The sequence below is a fragment of the Eubalaena glacialis genome, chromosome 7 (genome assembly GCF_028564815.1).
Source record: "Eubalaena glacialis isolate mEubGla1 chromosome 7, mEubGla1.1.hap2.+ XY, whole genome shotgun sequence".
In the NCBI taxonomy this organism is placed as follows: domain Eukaryota; kingdom Metazoa; phylum Chordata; class Mammalia; order Artiodactyla; family Balaenidae; genus Eubalaena; species Eubalaena glacialis.
Window position 1 is genome coordinate 108,968,002 of NC_083722.1, and position 21,185 is coordinate 108,989,186.

At 40.2% G+C, this 21,185-nt stretch overlaps 1 protein-coding gene across 3 annotated transcripts in view; it reads right to left on the bottom strand.

Moving 5' to 3' along the window:
- Positions 1-21,185, bottom strand: part of NR2C2 (nuclear receptor subfamily 2 group C member 2) — an 82,154-nt gene that overhangs the window by 45,752 nt on the left and 15,217 nt on the right. The gene's annotated exons all lie outside the window — the stretch shown is intronic.

A 21,185-nucleotide genomic window follows, 5' to 3' on the forward strand; every position in this document is an offset into this window, starting at 1 on the left:
GGTTCAATGCAATTCCTATCAAAATTTCAATGATTTTTTTTTTTGCAGAAATAGAAAAATCCATCCTGAACTTTGTATGGAATCTCAAGGGATCCCAAATAGACAAAACTACCTTGATAAAGAACAAAGCTGGAGGACTCACACTTCCTGATTTCAAGACGTGCTACAAAGCTATAGTCACAAAACTGTGGTACTGGCATAAAGACAGACATACAGACCAAAGGAAAAAAGATTCCAGAAATAAATCATTGCATATAAGGTTATGATTTTTTGACAAGGGAGCCAAGACCATTCAATGAGGAAAAGACATTCTTTTCAACAAACGGTACTAGGAAAACTGGATATTCACATGCAAAAGAATGAAGCTGGACTCTTACCTCACACCATACACAAAAATTAACGCAAAATGGATCAAAGACCTAAATCTAAGACCTAAAACTATAAAACTCTCAGAAAACATAGGAGAAAAGTATCACACACTGGATTTGGCAATGATTTCATGAATATGACACAAAAGGCACAGGCAACAAAAGAAAAAAAACACACAACTTGAACTTCATAAAAACTTAAAATTTGCGCATCGAAAGACAATATCAACAGAGTAAAAAGGCAACCTACAGAATGAGAGAAAACATTTGCAAATCATGTATCTGATAAGGCATTAATTTCCGGATTATATAAAGAACTTCTAAAACTCAACAACATTAAAAAAAACTCAACCTGACTAAAAAATGGGCAGAAGATTTGAATAGACATTTCTCCAAAGAAAATACACAAATGGCCAATAAGCACATGAAAGCCTGTTCAACATCACTAACCATTGGGGAAATAAAAATCAAAACTACGAGATACCATCTCATACCCATTAGGATGGCTACTATCAAAAAACAAACAAAAGCAAAAAACAAAACCAAAAAAACACACCCCAGAAAATAACAAGTGTTGGTGAGGATGCAGAGAAATTGGAACCCTTGTGCACTGCTGGTGGGAATATAAAATGGCACAGATGCTATGAAAAACAGGATTGTGGTTCCTTAAAAAATTAAACTAGAATTACCATATGATCCAGCAATTCCACTTCTGGGGATATACACAAAAGAGTTGAAAGCAGTGCCTCAAAGAGAGATTTGTACACACATTTACAGCGGCATTATTCATAATACTCAAGGGGTGGAAGCAACCCAAGTGTCCATGTACAGATTAATGGATAAGCAAAATGTGGTATATGCATTCAATGGAATATTATTCACCTTTTTAAAATGAGGAAATTCTGGCACATGCTACAACACAGATGAACTTTGAGGACATTATGCTAAGTGAAATAAGCCAGTCACAAAAAGATGACTATTGTATGATTTCACTTATATGAAATATTGAGAGTAGTCAAATTCATAGAGATAGAAAGTAGAGTGGTGGTTCCTAGGTACTAGGAAAAGCGGGCAATGGGAATTAGTGTTTAACGGGTATAGAGTTTCAGTTTTACAAGATGAAAAGCTATGGAGATCTGGGCTTCCCTGGTGGCGCAGTGGTTGGGAAGCTGCCTGCTAATGCAGGGGACATGGGTTCGAGCCCTGGTCTGGGAAGATCCAACACGCCACGGAGCAACTAGGCCCGTGAGCCACAACTACTGAGCCTGCGCGTCTGGAGCCTGTGCTCCGCAACAAGAGAGCCTGCGACAGTGAAGAGGCCCGCACACTGCGATGAAGAGTGGCCCCTGCTTGCCGCAACTAGAGAAAGCCCTTGCACAGAAACGAAGACCCAACACAGCCAAAAATAAATATAAAAATAAATAAATAAATAAAAGATTACTATTAATTAAAAAAAAAAAAAAAGAGTTATGGAGAGGGATAGTGGTTAAAGTTGCACAACATTATGTGTATTTAATACCACTGACCTGTATACTTAAAAAGTTAAAATGGTAAATTTTATATGTATTTTATTACAATTAAAAAATGGGAAAAAATTAACTTAAAATGGATCAAAGATTTAAATGTAAGAGCTGAAACTATAAAACTCTTAGAAGAAAATACAGGTATAACTCTTTGTGAACTTGGATTAGGTGATGGTTTACTAGATATGATATCAAAGCATAAGTAACAAAAGAAAAATTAGATGGCGTGGCCATCATCAAAATTAAAAAGTTTTGTGTTTCAAAGGACATCATTTAGAAAGTGGAAAGACACCCTACAAAATGGGAGAAAAATTTTGCAAATCATGTATCTGATACATGGACATGCACATATAGACTATAAAGAACTATTATAAGTTAATATTTTAAAAAAACCGAAGAGGCAAAGGAATTGAATAGAAATTTCTCCCAAGAAGATATACAAATGACCAGTAGCATAGGAGATGCTCAACATCATTAGTTATTAAGGAAATTCAATTTAAGCCCACAATGAGATACCACTTCACACCCACTAGGATGGCTACAATCAAAAAGATGAGACTATAACAAGTGTTGGCAAGGATGTGGAAAAACTGGAACTCTAATACACTGCTGGAGGGAATACAGAATGGTACAGCATCTTTGGAAAACAGTGTGGTCAATTCTCAAAGGTTAAACAGAGTTGCCATATAAACCAACAATTCCACTCCTAGGTATATACTCAAGAGAAAGACAAACATATGTCTACAAAAATCTTGCGTAGAAATGTTCACATCAGCATTATTTGTAATAGCCCCAAAGTAAAAACAATCAAATATCTATAGACTGATGAATGAATAAAGAAAATGTGGTATGTCTATGCAATGGAATATTATTTGGCAATAAAAAGGAATGAAGTACCGATACATGCTACAACATGGATGAAATCAGTCACAAAAGACCATATATTGTATGATTTCATTTATATAACATGCCCAGAATAGGCAATCCATAGGGATAGAAGGTAGATTAGTGGGTGCCAGGGATTGAAGGGATGGGGGAAAGGGGAGATAACTGCTAATAGATATGGAGTTTCTTTCTCTTTTTTTTGGCCGCACCGCGTGGCTTGTGGGATCTTAGTTCCTTGACCAGGGATCGAACCCAGGCCCTCACAGTGAAAGCCTGGAGTCCTAACCACTGGACAGCCAGGGAATTCCCTGGAGTTTCTTTCTGAAATGATGAAAATGTTCTAGAATTAGACAGTGGTAATCGCTGTACAACCTCGTGAAACTACTAAACTGTACACTTTAAAAGGGTGAATTTTATGGTAACTGAATTATATCTCAATTTTATAAAGCACAGCATGATTAATTATTGGGGTAGTTGAAAAAATTTTTTCTTTCATGAGCATTAATTTTACCAGCAAAAAATTCACCATAAAAGGACAACAGAATGCAATATTCTCATAGTGACTTTTAGTTTACAAAATGCTTTGTATATATTAGTTTTCTCTTGGTTAAGAGATAGGCAGAATAGGCACAAACCATTATAGAGAGGGTGTGATGAGGCTCAAATCTTGCAGAATATATCTCCCAGCATCCATGTACATATACTTCTTAGCTCTGTTTATTTGTAATTCAGAAGAAAAGGCTCCCCAGTCACTTTATCAGTGCATAGGCATTAAATCCTTCCTTAGTAATGAACATTTAGAATTCTGGTTGAGTCTATTATTACTCTGTAAGTTAATTCCACCCATTTCAGATATTTTGAATTCTTAACTGATAGAATAATAGTCTGCCTTTCTGACTCACTTTATTTTTTAGAAGTTTTAAAGCAATCAACATTATTTGAGTACCCATAGGCTATGGAATCAGATAGACCTAGGCTCTGAAACACATACTATCACCCTGAGAAAGTCACTTAAACCCTCTAAACTTCGGTTTCCTCAAATTCAACATAGACATATTGTTACTACTTTATGAGATTGATGAGAGGGTTAGTAAATAACATGTTAAGTATTAATACTATTCAGCACATAGTTACTATTAATACTACCACAAACTTCTGAAAATTTTTTCAAAAGCCTGAGTTATAAACAGTGTATAAATATCTTTGTTACACATGATTAACTGTACTAGTGAGATGCTTCTTGAATGGAAAATTCTTATTTTCTTTTTGTAAGAAAATATACCTCACATTATACACAAAAATTAGAAAACATAGGTGTTAATCTTTATGACCTTGCCTTAGGCAATGAGTTCTTAGCTATTACACTTAAAGCAAAATAAAGAAACGAAAGATAAAACTAACTTTGTCAAAATTAAAAACTTTTGGGACTTCCCTGGTGGTCCGGTGGGTAAGACTCCGCACTCCCAATGCAGGGGGCCCGGGTTCCATCTCTGGTCGGGGAACTAGATCCCACATGCATGCTGCAACTAGGATCCCACGTGCTGCAACTAAGACCCGGTACAGCCAATATAAATAAATTAATTAAAAAAAAAAAAAGAGACAGAGGTCACTTTTAGGGAGCAGAGTGGGGGCAGTGATTGGGAGAGGACAGGAAATTCTATTCTGTTCTTAACCTGTGTGGTGGTTACATGGGAATGTTCCCTCTATGATAATTTATTGTGTTACACACTTATGAACTGTGAACATATGTATGTTATACAATAAAAACTTTATTTAAAAGAATAATAGTATTCAAAAAGTATTTCACAGGGACTCAGAGAAGCTTTCTAAGTCAGTAGGCCAAAGTGACCCTTGTCCACGTTTCACTGGAACCTGCTAAGCACTGACCCTGTGCCACCCTGGGGCTGCGCACTGGGTGTGCACAGCAAGCAGAAGTGGCCCTGCCTTCCAGCACCTGCGGCGGTGGGTGGACAGCTACAGGGGAGGAAGTGCGGGTTGGGTGCCAAGACTATTTGCCAGCTTTCAGACCCTGCCTGAGCTCCGGTTTAAACCCCCTGGACTCTGGTTTCCCCACGTTAAGGAATACGCTTGCAAATTTTATGATTCCTTTTATATGAGAATCCCAAAGACCTCCACAGATTTGCTGAGAGGGGGCAAGGGTCATGCTGGCGATGGGCTCAGTAATAAATTTATTTATTTTTAAAATATTTATTTATTTATTTAGGCTGCACCGGGTCTTAGTCGAGGCACGCAGACTTCTTAGTTGTGGCATGTGAACTCTCAGTTGCGGCATGCATGCGGGATCTAGTTCCTCAACCAGGGACGGAACCCGGGCCCCCTGCAGTGGGAGCGCGGAGTCTCACCCACTGGACCACCAGGGAAGTCCCTCAGTAATAAATTTAGATTGGGTGAACAGTCTTAAATATCCCTGGGATTCAAGGGAAGGATGCTTAACTCCAGAAGTGACAGGTAAATGGGAAAATACTTGGGATCCCCTACTCCTGTGGCCTTTAGAAAGAAGGTGTGTTCTACTGGCATCAGGGGCAGTTTAGATATGATCTGGCTTGAAGGCAAAGTGACGTCTTGATGGGATCTCCCAGAAATTCTTGCAGCTGTGTGAACTTCGAGCCTAATATTATGAACAGACATCAAAGCAGGAAGTCTACTTTTTTTCCTGAAGCATTCTTTTGAATATCATTTAGCACAATGATAAAAAGTCAATGACATAAAAATATTAGATGCATTTCTGACCGGTAGAAGCATCTCCTTTCCATCCTTTCTTGCCTACCTTTTCAGTGCCTGAAGTAAGTCTTGGCCCTCTGCCTTAGCTTACTTTCTACCCCTTCAATCTGCTCCAGCTGCGATGGACAAGCTCATTTAGTTCACAGTGAAGTGTAAATGCCCAGCAACACCCAGGTGTGTATTATACCTGGCCAGAGCACTTGCACTTTGACACGGAAACAGCTAGTCCAATGGACTCAATTAAACCATGAGCAAGGAGGGTGTGAAAGTACATTTGGATACAGGTCTTCCAGGGCATGGTGTCTGACTCACACTTAAAGGGTAAAATCGGCACTTCCATTTCACATCCTTTCTAAAGTTAACCATGCTTTACCAACACACAAATGTTTACTGTCTAAAGAGTTCATGAAAGCCCAGCTCCTCTGGTCAGCCGTCTGTGACCCGCCGGATTGGTGCACAAGTCCTGCTTTGGGCTCCCAGAGTGCCTGTATCTTAGCACTCTCCACAGGGCCCTCATAGTACCTGCTCAAGTCTACCTCAGAGGGCAGGAAGGAACAGTTCCTTTTACTCCTAAGGCCAGGCACATATCAGGCCCACAATGACTGGTTAGAGAATGAGTACTTTTTAACTTCAAGAATAAAGAAGAAGTCTTTTTTACAGTCCTGACGCTGGGACTCTGCCTAGACCTCTTTTTGTTTTACTCCACTCTTGTATCTATCTGCTAGTTAAACATCCTGCAGGTATGCACAACACCTGCCTTGGCAGTTTATCATATAAATAAACCAAGGCATATTGCCTCCACTGACACACGAGTATATGTGGCTGATGGGAAAGTACGTACCTTTTCAACCTGGAGTGAGAACCTTCTCTATTTCACCATAACATGACATTGCCTTGGCAGCATTTTTGGGGAAATAATTTTTAGGAAAAATTTCTGTGTTAACATGCAGTCATTCGGTGAAGGATGAACATCTAGGTTGAACAGAATGCCCAAAGCATTCAGCTAATAAGCAAAAATTAAGTTTCTAAATCTATAATTTATTCTGATCCTGATTTTTGGCTGCAACATTCCCATGGGTTATTAATAGGGCAGCAAAGTTCACACCCTGTGGGGGGAAAAAAAATAACAGATCCTGCAGACTCAACATGTTACCGATCTCAATCAGGAACTTCCACTTCTCCTTAACATCCCTAGTGAAATAATGAACAATGTAAACAACTGCCTAAGTGGGTAAAGGGCTTCAGGCAGGGGACACCTCCAGCCTGAACTGAAATGTACCACATCCTCCTTTTATTTTTATTTCAAAGGACCACCAAATAATAAGTGTGGTGAAGGGTCAATGGGCAAAGAGTTAACTGCTCTTTGTGCAGCAACTTGTACCACAGAGGGAGGAAGCCAGAGGAGGCTGCTGGTCTTGAAAGTGCTCGCTGCTCACCTCATACAAAGGACCAGAACCGTATACTGCCAGTGTCCATGTTCCTAAAGAATTACTCCTGTTGAGTGGCAAGGGCAGCTCTTCGTTATACTAAAGCCAGTGGAAGAATCAAACCTCAATATTAATAAATCCACCCCACTTAAATCAGAATTGATTAACCAGTTTGAAAATTTTCAAGTTGATAGTATGTTTAAAAAGATAAAACTATAGCCCTAAATTTCTTGGCACAAAAACAAAGATCCAAAATCAATGACTACTACCCCCAATTATATAAAACAAAGAGGTATTTAAGAACAGGTTCACACACTCTGTTCAGAGGCAGGTTAACCTACTGAAAACAACAACAACAACCACAAACAAACAGCTCTTGCTCCACTTGGGTCTACCCAGCACACTCAAATACAAGCTCCCATGAAGAAATAATTTGCTAGGTGCTAAGCATAGCAATAGACACTAAATTGATTTCCTTCAAATACGTATTAGGCATCTAAATCCACTGCTTTTTACCACCTGCTATAAAAACAACTGCCTATGAAATATACTGCATTACAAGGAGACGTGCCTCCAGAAACAGAGAGAATGAGAAAAGGCTTCAAAATTAGTCTTATTTTTCTGCAGAACACTGCACTTACTTACCATGCCAATGGCTCTCTGCAGCTTTATTTACATTTTTTCTCAGCAACTTCCCCGGCCAAAGAGTCCAACCAAAACAGCCAGGGGTTGGTGGGGGAACTCATCGGCATGTACTTTCAAACTGCCAGTGCAGATTCCATTCACCAAAACCAGACAGAGCTGTTTAAAGATGCCCTCTCTATGACCCTGCTCTGCTGAAGGTCAAGTACACTATCACTCCCTGTAACTAAGGAAGCAAAATTGACATGTTCCTGCTGTTTCACCAGCTGCTGAGGCAGTTTGTCTAATAATATGATTAATTGTTTCTAGGGAAGATGTAACTTTGCTTTACAAAGTTCTCCCTTCACCTAGATTGTTGCCTTTACTAAATGCTGGCCCCCACCCCAGACCACCTTTCCTGAACTGAGAGCTCAGGAGAATGTTACCTTGGAGTACAACCAACTCAAAACAGTTTTAAAACTATAAGGAGTAAAGGGAAGATTTGGAGAACTCAGAAATACCACGTTCTGCATATAGCATTTTCAATTTCACAGTACATTAAGTCAATATTTTTAAAGACATGGGGTCTTTGCAAGTTCCTCCTTCCCTGAAAGGGAAGGCAACATCATAACCATCTGCATTACGTATAAAAACACCCATAAGAGTAACAGCACTGGGCTCGTTTAACAAACATTTTACTACATCCACCCAACACGTAACAGGCATGTGAATACAGGTCAGAACTCTAGCCTCCAAAGCCTCCTATTCTGGTCAGAAGATGAGCACGTGTAGTCAGGACAAATGAGAGACTGTGGAATGGCTTCAAATCTAAGCCTCCCCCTTTCCCCAAGGCCACAGAGGAAAGGGAGCTCCCGGGGGAGGTCACAGAGAGGTGGGGCTGGGAGATAAGAGCACTTGCCTCCTGTTTGACATGGAGTGAATGCTGGTCAATCACCCTAAACCAAACAAAACAAATGAAAGCCTGGGGGAAGAGTAGGAAGAAATATATGGATATTTACTTTTATGTAGGATGGGAGGAGGGGATTGAAAGAGGAAGGAAATTAAAAAACAGTAAGTTCACACTGCCATAAATAATGAATTTCCACTCCACAAGTTTGTATGTGGAGTGGAAACTTAAAACAATCTAAGTTAAAAGAATATGCCATCCAGGGGCTTCCCTGGTGGCGCAGTGGTTGAGAATCTGCCTGCCAATGCGGGGGACACGGGTTCGGGCCCTGATCTGGGAGGATCCCACATGCCGCAGAGCCACTAGGCCCATGAGCCACAGCTACTGAGCCTGCGCGTCTGGAGCCTGTGCTCCGCAACGGGAGAGGCCACGACGGTGAGAGGCCTGCGCACCGCGATGAAGAGTGGCCCCCGCTCGCCGCAACTGGAGAAAGCCCTAGAGCAGAAACGAACACCCAACACAGCCATAAATAAATAAATTAAAAAAAAAGAATATGCCATCCATTTTTCAGATTCTAGCACAAACCTAGGCACCCCAACCGAAAGGGGAAAAATTAATCAAGAGTAAAAAAGATGATTATCCTTTTTTAAAGCAGTGACTAAAAGCCCTTCCATCTCAACAACTAAAGTTCTAAGAAACGTAACACTCTATTCACTAAGTACAGCCAGTTAAGTGACATGTTAAAGGAAAGATTAATCCAAGGAAGCAAAAAGCTCCAAGGCCCAACTGTTGAGGTCAACAGGTCTGCTCCTCTCATCAAAAAAATTTGTTCATGCCCTCTGGCCTGGTAATTCTACTTCCAGGAAACCACCTTACACAAACTATCCTAAATACAGAAATGGCTTTATCAGTGTGTAATCCTAAATTATTTTTCTAGGGAATATGGAATTTCCTCTCTCAGGGGTTCAGATAAGGCAGAGCCCATCTCCAACTGTAGAGGCAGAAAATGCCAGATACTTGCAGGTCTGGCCTCCCTTGGAGGAGGGCAGGGGGTCGATCAGATGCGGAGACTTTGCACTAGCAGCAGAAGCCCCATGTCTGGCCTTGGCGGTGTGGTGTGCAGCCACAGCTTCAGACCAGCTTTTCAGTGAGATCTGGGTGCAGTTCCTAGATGCAAAGCTAGTCTTCCAGCTCTCCTGGTAACTCTGTCAAGTAAGTTATCTATCCATCCATCCATCCATCCTCACATATATTTTAAGTCAATGTTTTTTAAGAATCTCATTTCTCTTTAAATCAGCAACAGTTGGTTTCTGATGTTATTTGCTAGTAGATTCCTTGACTGGTAAAGCATGGATATATTTATCAGTGTTAATTTATAATAAAGAAAGGTCAGAAGCAACTTAAATGTCCTAAACTAGGAGATGGATTAGTAAATTATGCTATGCTCCCTTGATACAAAATTATGTAGCTATGAAAAATGATGATCACATAGGCTATGTAGTAACCTGTGGAAAGGATGATGACATTTAGCCTGTGAAATTAACATTCTGTGAAAACAAAAGATACAAAGTTGTATGCACAGGATGATTATAACTGGATGACATGCATGTGAAAAAAAAGACCAAAAAAGAACATGTTTATTCATGTAATAAAGAAATGTTGGGCTTCCCTGGTGGTGCAGTGGTTAAGAATCCGCCTGCCAATGCAGGGGACACGGGTTTGAGCCCTGGTCTGGGAAGATCCCACGTGCTGCGGAGCAACTAAGCCCGTGCGCCACAACTACTGAGCCTGCGCTCTACAGTCCGCGAGCCACAACTACTGAGCCTGCACGCCTAGAGCCCGTGCACCGCAACTACTGAGACCACATGTTGCAACTACTGAAGCCCACACGCCTAGAGCCTGTGCTCCACAACAAGAGAAGCCACCGCAATGAGAAGCCCGAGCAACACAACGAAGAGTAGCCCCCGCTCGCCACAACTAGAGAAAGCCCGCGTGCAGCAACAAAGACCCAATGCAGCCAAAAATAAATAAAATTAATTAAAAAAGAAAAAGAATGTAGCAATATATACATAGGTGGTAAAGTCATAGACAAAAGGAAATGGCTCCATAAAATTCAGGACATGGCCACACACTGTTACTTCAGAATAGATTTCACTTGACCCTTCAAAGAGAAACTAAGACAAAACACTGGAGCTAATTCAAGCCCTCTCCCTCTGTTCCTGACTTTCCCCCTCCCCACAGCACCTTCCCCACCCAAAACCAATCCATGTGCGTATCTGAGAGCCATGGGCTTGAACCCCAAGAGATAACTTAATTAAAGTTAATCAAATTAATCTACTCACTGAAAACTGAAGTTTATATCCCCAAAATGTGACATGCCAGATACATATCAAATAGAATTGGGAGGGTTTGGGTGCTTTTGTCAGTGATTGGTTACAAATGACACTCAAACTTACTCAAATGAAAGGGGAAATTTGTTGGAAGGACACTTACAGAACCCAGTCTCAGGATGTATGACTGTGCTATTTGGGAAGGGGAGAGCTGTGAGGCAGCTTCTCTATCTCTTTCTCAGGCCACCTGCTCACTCCCCTTTGCTTTTTTCTGAGAGTCTGAGAGTCACTCTCCGGCTTCTCTCTGAGGACCACCTTTCTCTGCTTCTACGTCCTGCAACAACTTGGGCTGACACATGGCATCATCTCAAGCCCTGACACTGTATGATCTTTTAACTCCAGGGTCTAATGTCACCTTTTACTGACCATATGCCAGTAGACACATTATTTAACCCTCTCCTGTGCCTTAGCTTCCTTAACTATGAAAAGTGAGAGCACCATTTCACAGGCATTATGTCAAGAATAAGCAAGAGGATACAGAGCTTATGTGCAGTACCTGGCACATAGTAAGGGTTCAACAGGTATCATTGTTAGCAAAGTATGTTCTGTTGCAAGGTTATTTCTGCAATGTGATTTTGATTCTACAAAATTGTAAACAGAGAAATGATGGCAGTATAACACTTGAAATCACACTGATTTACAAGTGACTGCTCCCAATTCCTTAATGCTCTGTATCACAGTGTAGAGCCACAGAATGCAAAGCACGTCGGCATCTAAGCTAACAGGAATTCAGTGTCACGCACGATGCCTATTCACACCAGGTTCATCCTCTCGCCTCATTCTGGCCATGTGTTCTGTGTCTTGGAAAAGCTCATTGCATGGTTCTCCCTAACCTTTATGCATTTATTCAGTAATTCACCATCTTTAACCCTTCCTTATATCCTCTTCCATAAAGCTACTTTCACCTTGTTTTTAAGACAAAATCCTATACTCTAATATTTGATTTTTAGGAATTTAACACGTTTTTTTAATTATACTAGCATTTTTATTAGGATTGTTATTACTTTTGTTAGTGCTCTGGGCCACGCTGAACGCTATTTTTCCATAAGCTCTGTTATTTTTTTTTAAAATTAATTTATTTTATTTATTTTTATTTTTGGCTGTGCTGTGTCTTTGTTGCTGTGCGCAGGCTTTCTCTAGTTGCGACGAGCAGGGCTACTCTTCATTGCGGTGCGCGGGCTTCTCATTGCAGTGGCTTCTCTTGTTGTGGAGCACGGGCTCTAGGCGTGCGGGCTCAGTAGTTGTGGCTCGTGGACTCTAAAGCACAGGCTCAGTGGTTGTGGCGCACGGGCTTAGTTGCTCCATGGCACGTGGGATCTTCCCAGACCAGGGCTTGAACCCGTGTCCCCTGCATTGGCAGGCAGATTCTTAACCACTGCGCCACCAGGGAAGCCCAGCTCTGTTATTTTTAGTGTGTAGAACACAAGGTTTTCCAGAAACGCATATTTCGCGTAAAAACAAAAATGCTTGTTTTCCAATTCTTAAGAGTAGGAATCTTATCAGCTCAATCAGTCCATCAGGGATACAGGTTGGCTGAATCAGCTGTAGACCAAGGAGACCACGGGTAATGTGCTATGGACGTGGCCACGCAGGTAAATTCCACAGCAGGGACTATGGGTAGCAATGGTTTAAAAGCAGGGAGTACCTCAAACTGCCCACCTTCAATGAAGAGAGTATGGTCTGTCAGGTCAGGGTCTGAGTGCAGCAGTTTGCACAATCAGCAGGCTCCTAGTTCAACCCTCAAAGACAGGCCAATCTCCTGCTCAAACTCTCCAATGGCTCCCCAACGTACATAGAATAAAATACAAATTCCTGACCATAGCCTACATAATCCAAGAAGACCTGGCACTACCTACCCCCCTGACCTCATCTCCCACCACGTTCTCCCTCGCCCCCTGCACTTCTGCCACACAGGTGTCTTCATGGTTCCTCTACTGTGCCAAGCACGCTCCCCTCTCCCCTACCTGGAATGTTACCCCATGCCCTGATACTCATATCCGAATCACTCTCTTACTTCATTCAGGTCTTCATTTAAATGTCACCTTCTGGGACTTCCCTGGTGGTCCAGTGGTAAAGAATCCGCCTTACAATGCAGGGGACGTGGGTTCGATCCCTGGTCAGGGAACTAAGATTCCACATGCCACGGGGCAACTAAACCCACGTGCCACAACTACTGAGCTCGTGCACCTCAACTAGAGAGCCTGCGTGCTGCAAACTACAGAGCGCATGCACTCTGGAACCTGCGCACCACAACTACAGAGCCCACACAGGCCCTGGAGCCTGCGCGCCACAACTAGAGAAGAGAAAACCTGCATGCCACAACTAGAGAGAAGCCCGTGTGCCTCAACAAAATATCCCGCATGCCTCAACGAAGATCCCACGTGCCACAAATAAGAGCCGACACAGCCAAAAATAAATAAATTTTAAAAAATGATAATTTTTTAAAAAAAGTTATGTCACCTTCTAAGAAAAGTCTTCCCTGAATGTGCTTAGATAGTACTCTTATCACTTTCTATCTCTTCACTTTTCTTTATAGTACTTATTGCTCTCTTGACATTTTTCGTTTGTTTAGACATTGGTTGTTTCCCAATAGGATAGAAGCTTCATGAGAGCAGAGTATCTTAAACACTAGAACAATGCCCAGCACACCGCACACAGTAAGCCCTCCTTAAATACTCGTTGCATGGATAAATGCATACTTATGAAGTACCTTGAAGTCTATCAGTGAACAACTTTAATTTGCTTTACTAGTAATACTTTCCCTTACTTCCAGTTAAATATAGCAAATACATGCATTTATTATCTCTATTCCTTTAACAAATCACATTTAAGCATGAGTAAAGGATTAAGAAAATGTACAGATCCACAAGGACAAAAAGAACAGTCAAGGAGATGACAGTGGATCACAAATACTAACAAACTCTAGGAACAGGGAAAGTAGCTGGCGGAGTGGAAACTGACTCAGCAGAATGAACAAAGCTGAACTCCAAATGACTACAGAGGGGAATACTAATGAGAAACAAGCTAATTCCCACCCCAGAACCCTGAAAGGGCTCAGTACTAGATCCCTCAGTTCCACAGAAAGCTGGGTTTAGAAATAGGCTGAAAACCAGGGGCTGGCTGAATACCTGTGGTGCAGCCATGTGACTCATCACATGACCACCACTTCCTCATTCCCCTGCAGGGAAAGCGCAGCGTACCAGGCCCCAGACCAGAGACATCAAAACATCTTCCCAGCGAGGAGGGAGCCACCCTTCTTCAGTTTGCAAAGAGTAGATTAAATATGGAACCTCAAACCCTCACTTTGTGCCATAACTTTAAAATCAACAACAATAAAAATGCTGGAGAGAAGGCATAAATCACCCCCACCCCCGAAGAATTCTTGCCTCCAAAAACTGAATGGCCCCAGAAAAGAAACCTATGGATAGTGACACCTGGGGCACCCTCCAAACAAAATGTGTGGGTGCCTATCTAATCACCACAAAGTAAAATCAAACCAAAAGTTGACAAGCCTTACTCCTGTACAAAAAACATTTGTTTGTTTTTGTTTTCAGTTTTAAGTGCTTCATTTTAAAATGTGAACCAACAATAAGGATCATTAGCCACTTGAGAAAAGCTTCCTTATGAAATAAAGGAACTAAAAGAAACAAAAAGGAACTTGGATAAAACAGCACCTATGGAAGCAGCAAAAGAAAACTAAAAACAGCAAAAAAACTGCAGTTATCACCCTCACAAAAAGAGGACAAACTACTGCATACATGAGACAACAAAAAGTTGCCACACGGTTTGATCTGGTTCTCCCACCGCTCCACGTCGGGTTGCAAGGCCTGGGCGGAAGAGGGCAGAAAGGGACAGCGCAGGGGGCCCAGTTCCTCGGGGATCTGGAGCGGCCCAGGCTCCACCCAAAGGAAGGGCAGCTCTCCCCAAGGGGCGGGGATGGAGGTACCCAAGAGATGGGCAAGGTTATCAGCGAAACCTGCTCCTGCAAAAGTGGAAACAAAGCCAAAAAGGGAAACGAGAACAGGGGAGCAAAGGGAAAACAGGCCGAAGTGGCTCAAGAACCAAGAAACTAAAGAAGGTTTACTTGCAGAAAACAGAGAACTGAAAGGGGGAGAGTCCAGCCTCTGACGAAGCAGGAGAGAAAGAAGCCAAGTCTGATGAATATCACACACCAAGTCTTATCAGTGGTCCCTGTCTCACTTCTTGTACAACGTGGAGGAATACCGTTATCAACTATTTCGTAAACACAAGGTTTTTTTAAAGTGTATCTAGAAACATTTCTAAGAAGGAGGAAATCCCACCACATCCAATTTTTCAAGACTAAATTTTCTTTCTTTTTGAGAGGTGAATCATTTGCTGTTGCTTATTTTTCGATACAACCAGAAAATAGTGGGGTATTGAGTGCAGGAGGCTTTGACTGTCTTGGATGTTCAGCTTAACATGCCATGGATGGGGGTACTTTTCATTTCCTATTATATAAATCATACTAAATGACAACTTGGAGTCCTAGTCGTGCATTTAATACGCCTTGAACATTTAAAATGACTTCTGTTCTCACGTTGTTTTCAGTAAAATTGTTTCCTAAAGAAAACCACCCCTTGATCTTGGCCCTGCCTGTTAGAACTGCCTGCTCTCTGTAACATCTTTCATCATGCTAGTCCATTTTCCCAGTAACTTTGTTAATGTGCTGTGAAAGACTGAAAATTGGAGTATGTATATGATATTAAAAATTGTGAATTAGTGGGACTTACAATGTAACAGTTTATCAACACTTGAAGATACTGGTACTTGATATCCTCTTACAGAAAAATTTGCTGCCAAATTTTAAGCTGGAATAACTTTAGGAAAGACAACTACATGTTTTTTTAGATGTTTGGTACATATGTTACAAATTGTATACAAACTGCAATGTCTGTGTACTGATGCTCAAAACAACCAATAAAATTTCAATTGAGAAAGGAAAATAAAAGAAAAAGTTGCTATAAAAGAAAAACAGAAAGAAGTTCCTAAAATGAAAAATAAGATAGCAAAGAAGAAAACAATGTTGAAGAAACAACAGCAGCAGCAGCAGGAGCTGGGCAGTGACTATTTGCCACACTGTTACTATGTGACATGCTTTAGACACACCAACTGAATTCTCACAATAATCCTCTACAATAAGTATAATCATTAACCCCATTTGATAGTTGGGGACACTGGCACAGCAAGGTTAAATAATACGCTCAAGCAACTGGTAAGACCTGAAGACAGATCTAAGTTGGAAATCTCCCTGAAAGTAGAAGCAGCAGAAAGAGCTAGAAACAGAAGAGAAAAAATGAAGAAATGATTAGTTCAAGAGCTCCAGTATCCAATTAATTAGGAGTTCTGGAAAGAGGCTGGAAAAATACTGAGGGAAGGTATTATCAGAGAACTACTGTAAAACAATTTCGTAGAACAGGAGTTTGTGAGTTTCTAGATTGAAAGGACCCTCTGAGTGCCCAGTATAATGTATAAAAGAAAAACTACACTAAAAGGCATTACTATGAAATTTCAGAACAACAGGGATGAAGAAAAGATCTTAACAATGGAGGTAGGGGACAGAAAAGGCAGGAGAGAAAGAGGGAGAGAGACACCTAAGAGAATCAAGAATGTAAATGGCCTTCTCAAAGCTGGAAGGCAATAAAATGATGCCTTGAAATTCTGAGGTAAAATTATTATTTTCAACTTAGATTTCTATCCCCAAACTATTACTCAAGCATGTGGGTGTAAATAAAGACATGTTTAGATATGCAAGATCTAAAAACAATTCATCTCTGATGCACTCTTTCTTAGGAAGTTTTTGGAGCATGTTATTTACATTTTTTTAAAAAAAGGAAAAAAACATGAATTCAAGGGGCTTCCCTGGTGGCGCAGTGGTTGAGAGTCTGCCTGCTAATGCAGGGGACGCGGGTTCGAGCCCTGGTCTGGGAAGATCCCACATGCCGCGGAGCAACTAGGCCCGTGAGCCACAACTACTGAGCCTGCGCATCTGGAGCCTGTGCTCCGCAACAAGAGAGGCCACGATGGTGAGAGGCCCGCGCACCGCGATGAAGAGTGGCCCCCGCTTGCCGCAACTAGAGAAAGCCCTAGCACAGAAACAAAGACCCAACATAGCAATCAATCAATCAATAAACCTTTAAAAAAAAAACAAAAAAAACCATGAATTCAAGGAAAGAATCCCAAACAAAAGACAAATAAAGGATGACAGCTGTGCAGCAGGCTTAAAAAGCAATCAGTAGGGACTGGAGCAGGAGGTCAGAGGACTTTGGGAGGAATGTTTTCACAGGAAAATAAAGGAAACTGAAAATCCCTCTGATGTATTTGTATGAAGAATAGTATTCAGAGGGTTCTACAACTATATTGGAGATACTAGGAAGTATACGTGATAATGTCATAGTTAGGTAACAGAACATTAATTTATGCAAAGAGGATACACTTTTATTGGGAGAATGAAGGGAAGATGTAGGTGTGTGAGGCACTGAATGAAAACTAAAGTTTATTTATATACTAAGTCAAAAAATGTCTAATACCAGAAATGAAAGCAGAAACTTATTACTGATTTTGCAGAAATAAAGAGGACTTTAAGAAAGTACTATGAACAACTGTATACCAACAAACTGGATAACCGAGATGAAATGGACAAATTCCTAGAAACATACAACCTACCAAGACTGAATCATGAAGAAATAGAAAATCTGAGTAGACCTATAACTAGTAAGAAGATTGAATCAGTAATGAAGCCTCCCCACCCCTCAAAAAGCCCTGGACCAGCCCTAGTGAATTCTACCAAACATTTAAAATAGAATTAACACCATCCATCTCAAACTCTTCCAAAAAACTGAAGAAGAGGGAACACTCCCAAACTCATTCTATGAAGCCAGCATTGCCCTGATACCAGTCAGGCAAAGACACTGCAAGAAAAGAATACTGCAGATCAATATCCCTTATGAATACCAATGCAAAATTCCTCAACAAAATACGAGCAAACTGTTATCAGCAGCATATTAAAAAGATTATACACATGACCAAGTGGGGTTTATTCCTGACAAAATTCAACACCCTTTCATGATAAAAACATCCAACAAACTAGGAACAGAAGGAAACTATCTCAACATAATAAAAGTCATATGTGAAAAACCCACAGCTAACATCACATTTTGTGATGAAAGACTGAAAAATTTTCCTTTAAGATCAGGAAGCCAAGGATGACTGCTTTCACCTCTTCTACTCAATATATTAGAAGTTCCAACCAGAATGATTAGGCAAGAAAAATAAGTACAAGGCATCCAAATTGGGAAAGAAAAAGTAAAATTATCTTTATTCACAGATGACATGATCTTCCACATAGGAAAACCTAAAGATGTCTCTCACACACACACACGCACGCACACACACACACATGTTAGAATAAACAAATTCAGTGAAGTTGCAGGATACAGAATCAACACAAAAATCAGTTGCATTTCTACACCGTTAACAATGATGCTCAAAAAAAATTAAGTAAACAATTCCATTTACAATAGCATCAAAAAGAGTTAAAATACTGCCGGGGTAGAGGGGAGGAGGGAATGGGTGTTAAGTGTTTAAAGGGTACAGTGTTTCAGTTTGGGGAGATGAAAAGTTCTGAAGATGGGTAGTGGTGATGGTTACAGAATAATGTAGTTAATGCCACAGAACTATATGCTTAAAAATGGTTATAATAGTAAATTTGACATTTTACCACAATTAAAACTAAAAAAACACCTCTCTCCCAAAAAAGGGCAATGTCTAACACTGATTAAAAAAAAAAAACAAACTGGAAGAAAAAATGTTTTTAATAAAATAAAAAATGAACTTACTGTGTAGTGTAAAAGTCTAGGCTCTGAAGTCACTCAGATATGGCAAAGTAACCTCTCTACCTCTCAGTTTCCCCCAATTAAAGTGGGGAAAATAATAATACTTTCCTGATAGTGTTAACGGAAGTATTAAATGAGGTGATGAGCTGAGCATAACACCTGGCACACTGTATTATGTAGCTACAGATACATGTGAGAAATAAATACCTTACAAAACTGGAATCAAACTGTATATACTGCATATGTAATCATGCTTTATTGTTTTAGAAAGTATATAATTCTAATTAAAAAGTAGAAGTCACAAATCCCTCTAGTTTTTTTTTTTTTTCCATTTCTTTTTGTTCTTTTATTTTGGAAAATACCTCCTAATTTTGGTAGTGGCATCTGGTTGCTGTTGTGTATTGTTTTTAAAAAACTCTTTTACTGAGCTATAATTCACCTACCATACATTCTACCCATTTGAAGTGTTTAATTCAATGGTTTTTAGTATATACACACATATGTGCAACTATCACCACAGTAAATTTTAGAAAAATCTCATCCCCTCAAAAAGAAACCCTGTACTCTTTAGGTATCACTTCCAATATCCAGCCCTAGGCAACCACTATAACCTATTTTCTATCTCTATAGAGTTCCCTGTTCTGGACATTTCATATGAATGGAATAAGATAATATGTCGTCTTTTGTGACTAGTTTCTTTCACTTAGTATAATGCTGTCAAGATTCATCCATGCTGTAGCATGCATCAGTAATTCCTTTTTATAGCTGAATAATATTCTACTGTCTGGATATACCACATTTTGTTATTCATTTGTCAGTTGATGGACATTTGACTATTTCTACCTTTTGGCTATTTTGAATAATACTACTATAAACATTGGTGCACAAGTTTTTGTGTGGATGTATGTTTTCATTTCTTTTGGGTATATAGCTTGGAATGGAATTGCTGGGTCATGTAGTAACTTCATATTTAACTTTTTGAAGAGCTGCCAGACTGTTTTCCAAAGTAGCTGCACCATTTTACATTATTACCAGTAATACAGGAAGTTTTCAATTTCTCCACATCCTCACCAACACTTGTTATCTGACCTTTTTTTCCCCCCCAGCCACTCTAGTGGATGTAAAATGGTATCTCGTTGTGGTTTTGATGAGAGTGGAAATTAATGAAACAGAGAATACAAAAACAATAGAGAAAAATCAATGAAATCAAAAGGCAGTTCTTTGAAAAGGTCAACAAATTGACAAATCTTTAGCTAGACTGACCAAGGAAAAGATTCAAATTACTAAACAGAATCAGAAATGAATGAGGAGAAATTGGTACTGACCTTAACAGAAATAAAAAGGATAAAAGAATACCGTGAACAACTATTTTGACAATAAATTAGATGACTTACATGAAATGAACAAATTCTCAAAAAGACACAGACTACTGAAACTGACTCAAGAAGAAAAAGACAATATGAACAGACCTATAACAAGTGATGAGACTAAAACTGGAACTAAAAAACTACCTGCAAAGAAAAGCCCAAGCCCACATGGCTACACTGCTGAATTTTACCAGACATTTAAAGAAGAATTAATATTAGCTCTTCATAAACAATTCCAAAAAACAGAGAGGTCACACAGTTTGCAAGTGGCAGGATCAGGATTTAAACTAGGCAATCTGGCTCCAGAGTCTATACTCTTGACCACTATATTAAACTGTCTCTGTGAATAACTGAATAAATCGGAGCACATTATAGGACATCAAGTTGTTTGTTTGTATGATCCAACTTTTGTACTTTATTTTGGTAATGTGACTTATCTGGTCCATAGGGAAAAAGGTTGTTCTGGGGACTTGAGAGAAAATCATTTACACTATTGACAATGTTGCTCTATCTCATTTATGGAGCAAAAGCATGGGACCTGCTAAAGCTCCTTATATGTTTTTATTTCAATGACTTCTCACAACAATCCCATGAGATAATAGGTTCTACTACTACTCCCATTTTCTAGATGAGAAAACTGAGGAACAAGGCAGTCACCCAGATAGCAAATGGCAGGACCTAGATTTAAACCCCAATCTGTCTGATCCCTAGAGAGCCCCCTTTCCACTATGGAGACCCTGTCCTCTGGTGTAGCCTGTCTCATGCCTGATCCCTGCAACACAGAGCTCTGGTGAGCAGATCCCCAGTCCTATTACTCACCTGCGTGTGCTTCTGGCGAACAGGCAGGGAAGAGGTATGTTCCTTCACTGTCTGCTGACTGAATAAACAACTGTCCCCAAATGACTGCTAATAACTCCTAATTTAAAAACTTCATTCCCACTCAATTATTGTTTAGCACCAACATGATGAACTGTAGGCTCTCTTACTCATTTGGCTGATCTAATATTGTATATAGCTACCACACGCAGTTTAAAGTCATTAAGCTTGAAATTGCAAAATAATAGCATGGAAATCTAGGGAATATTTTAAATAGGAAGATTGC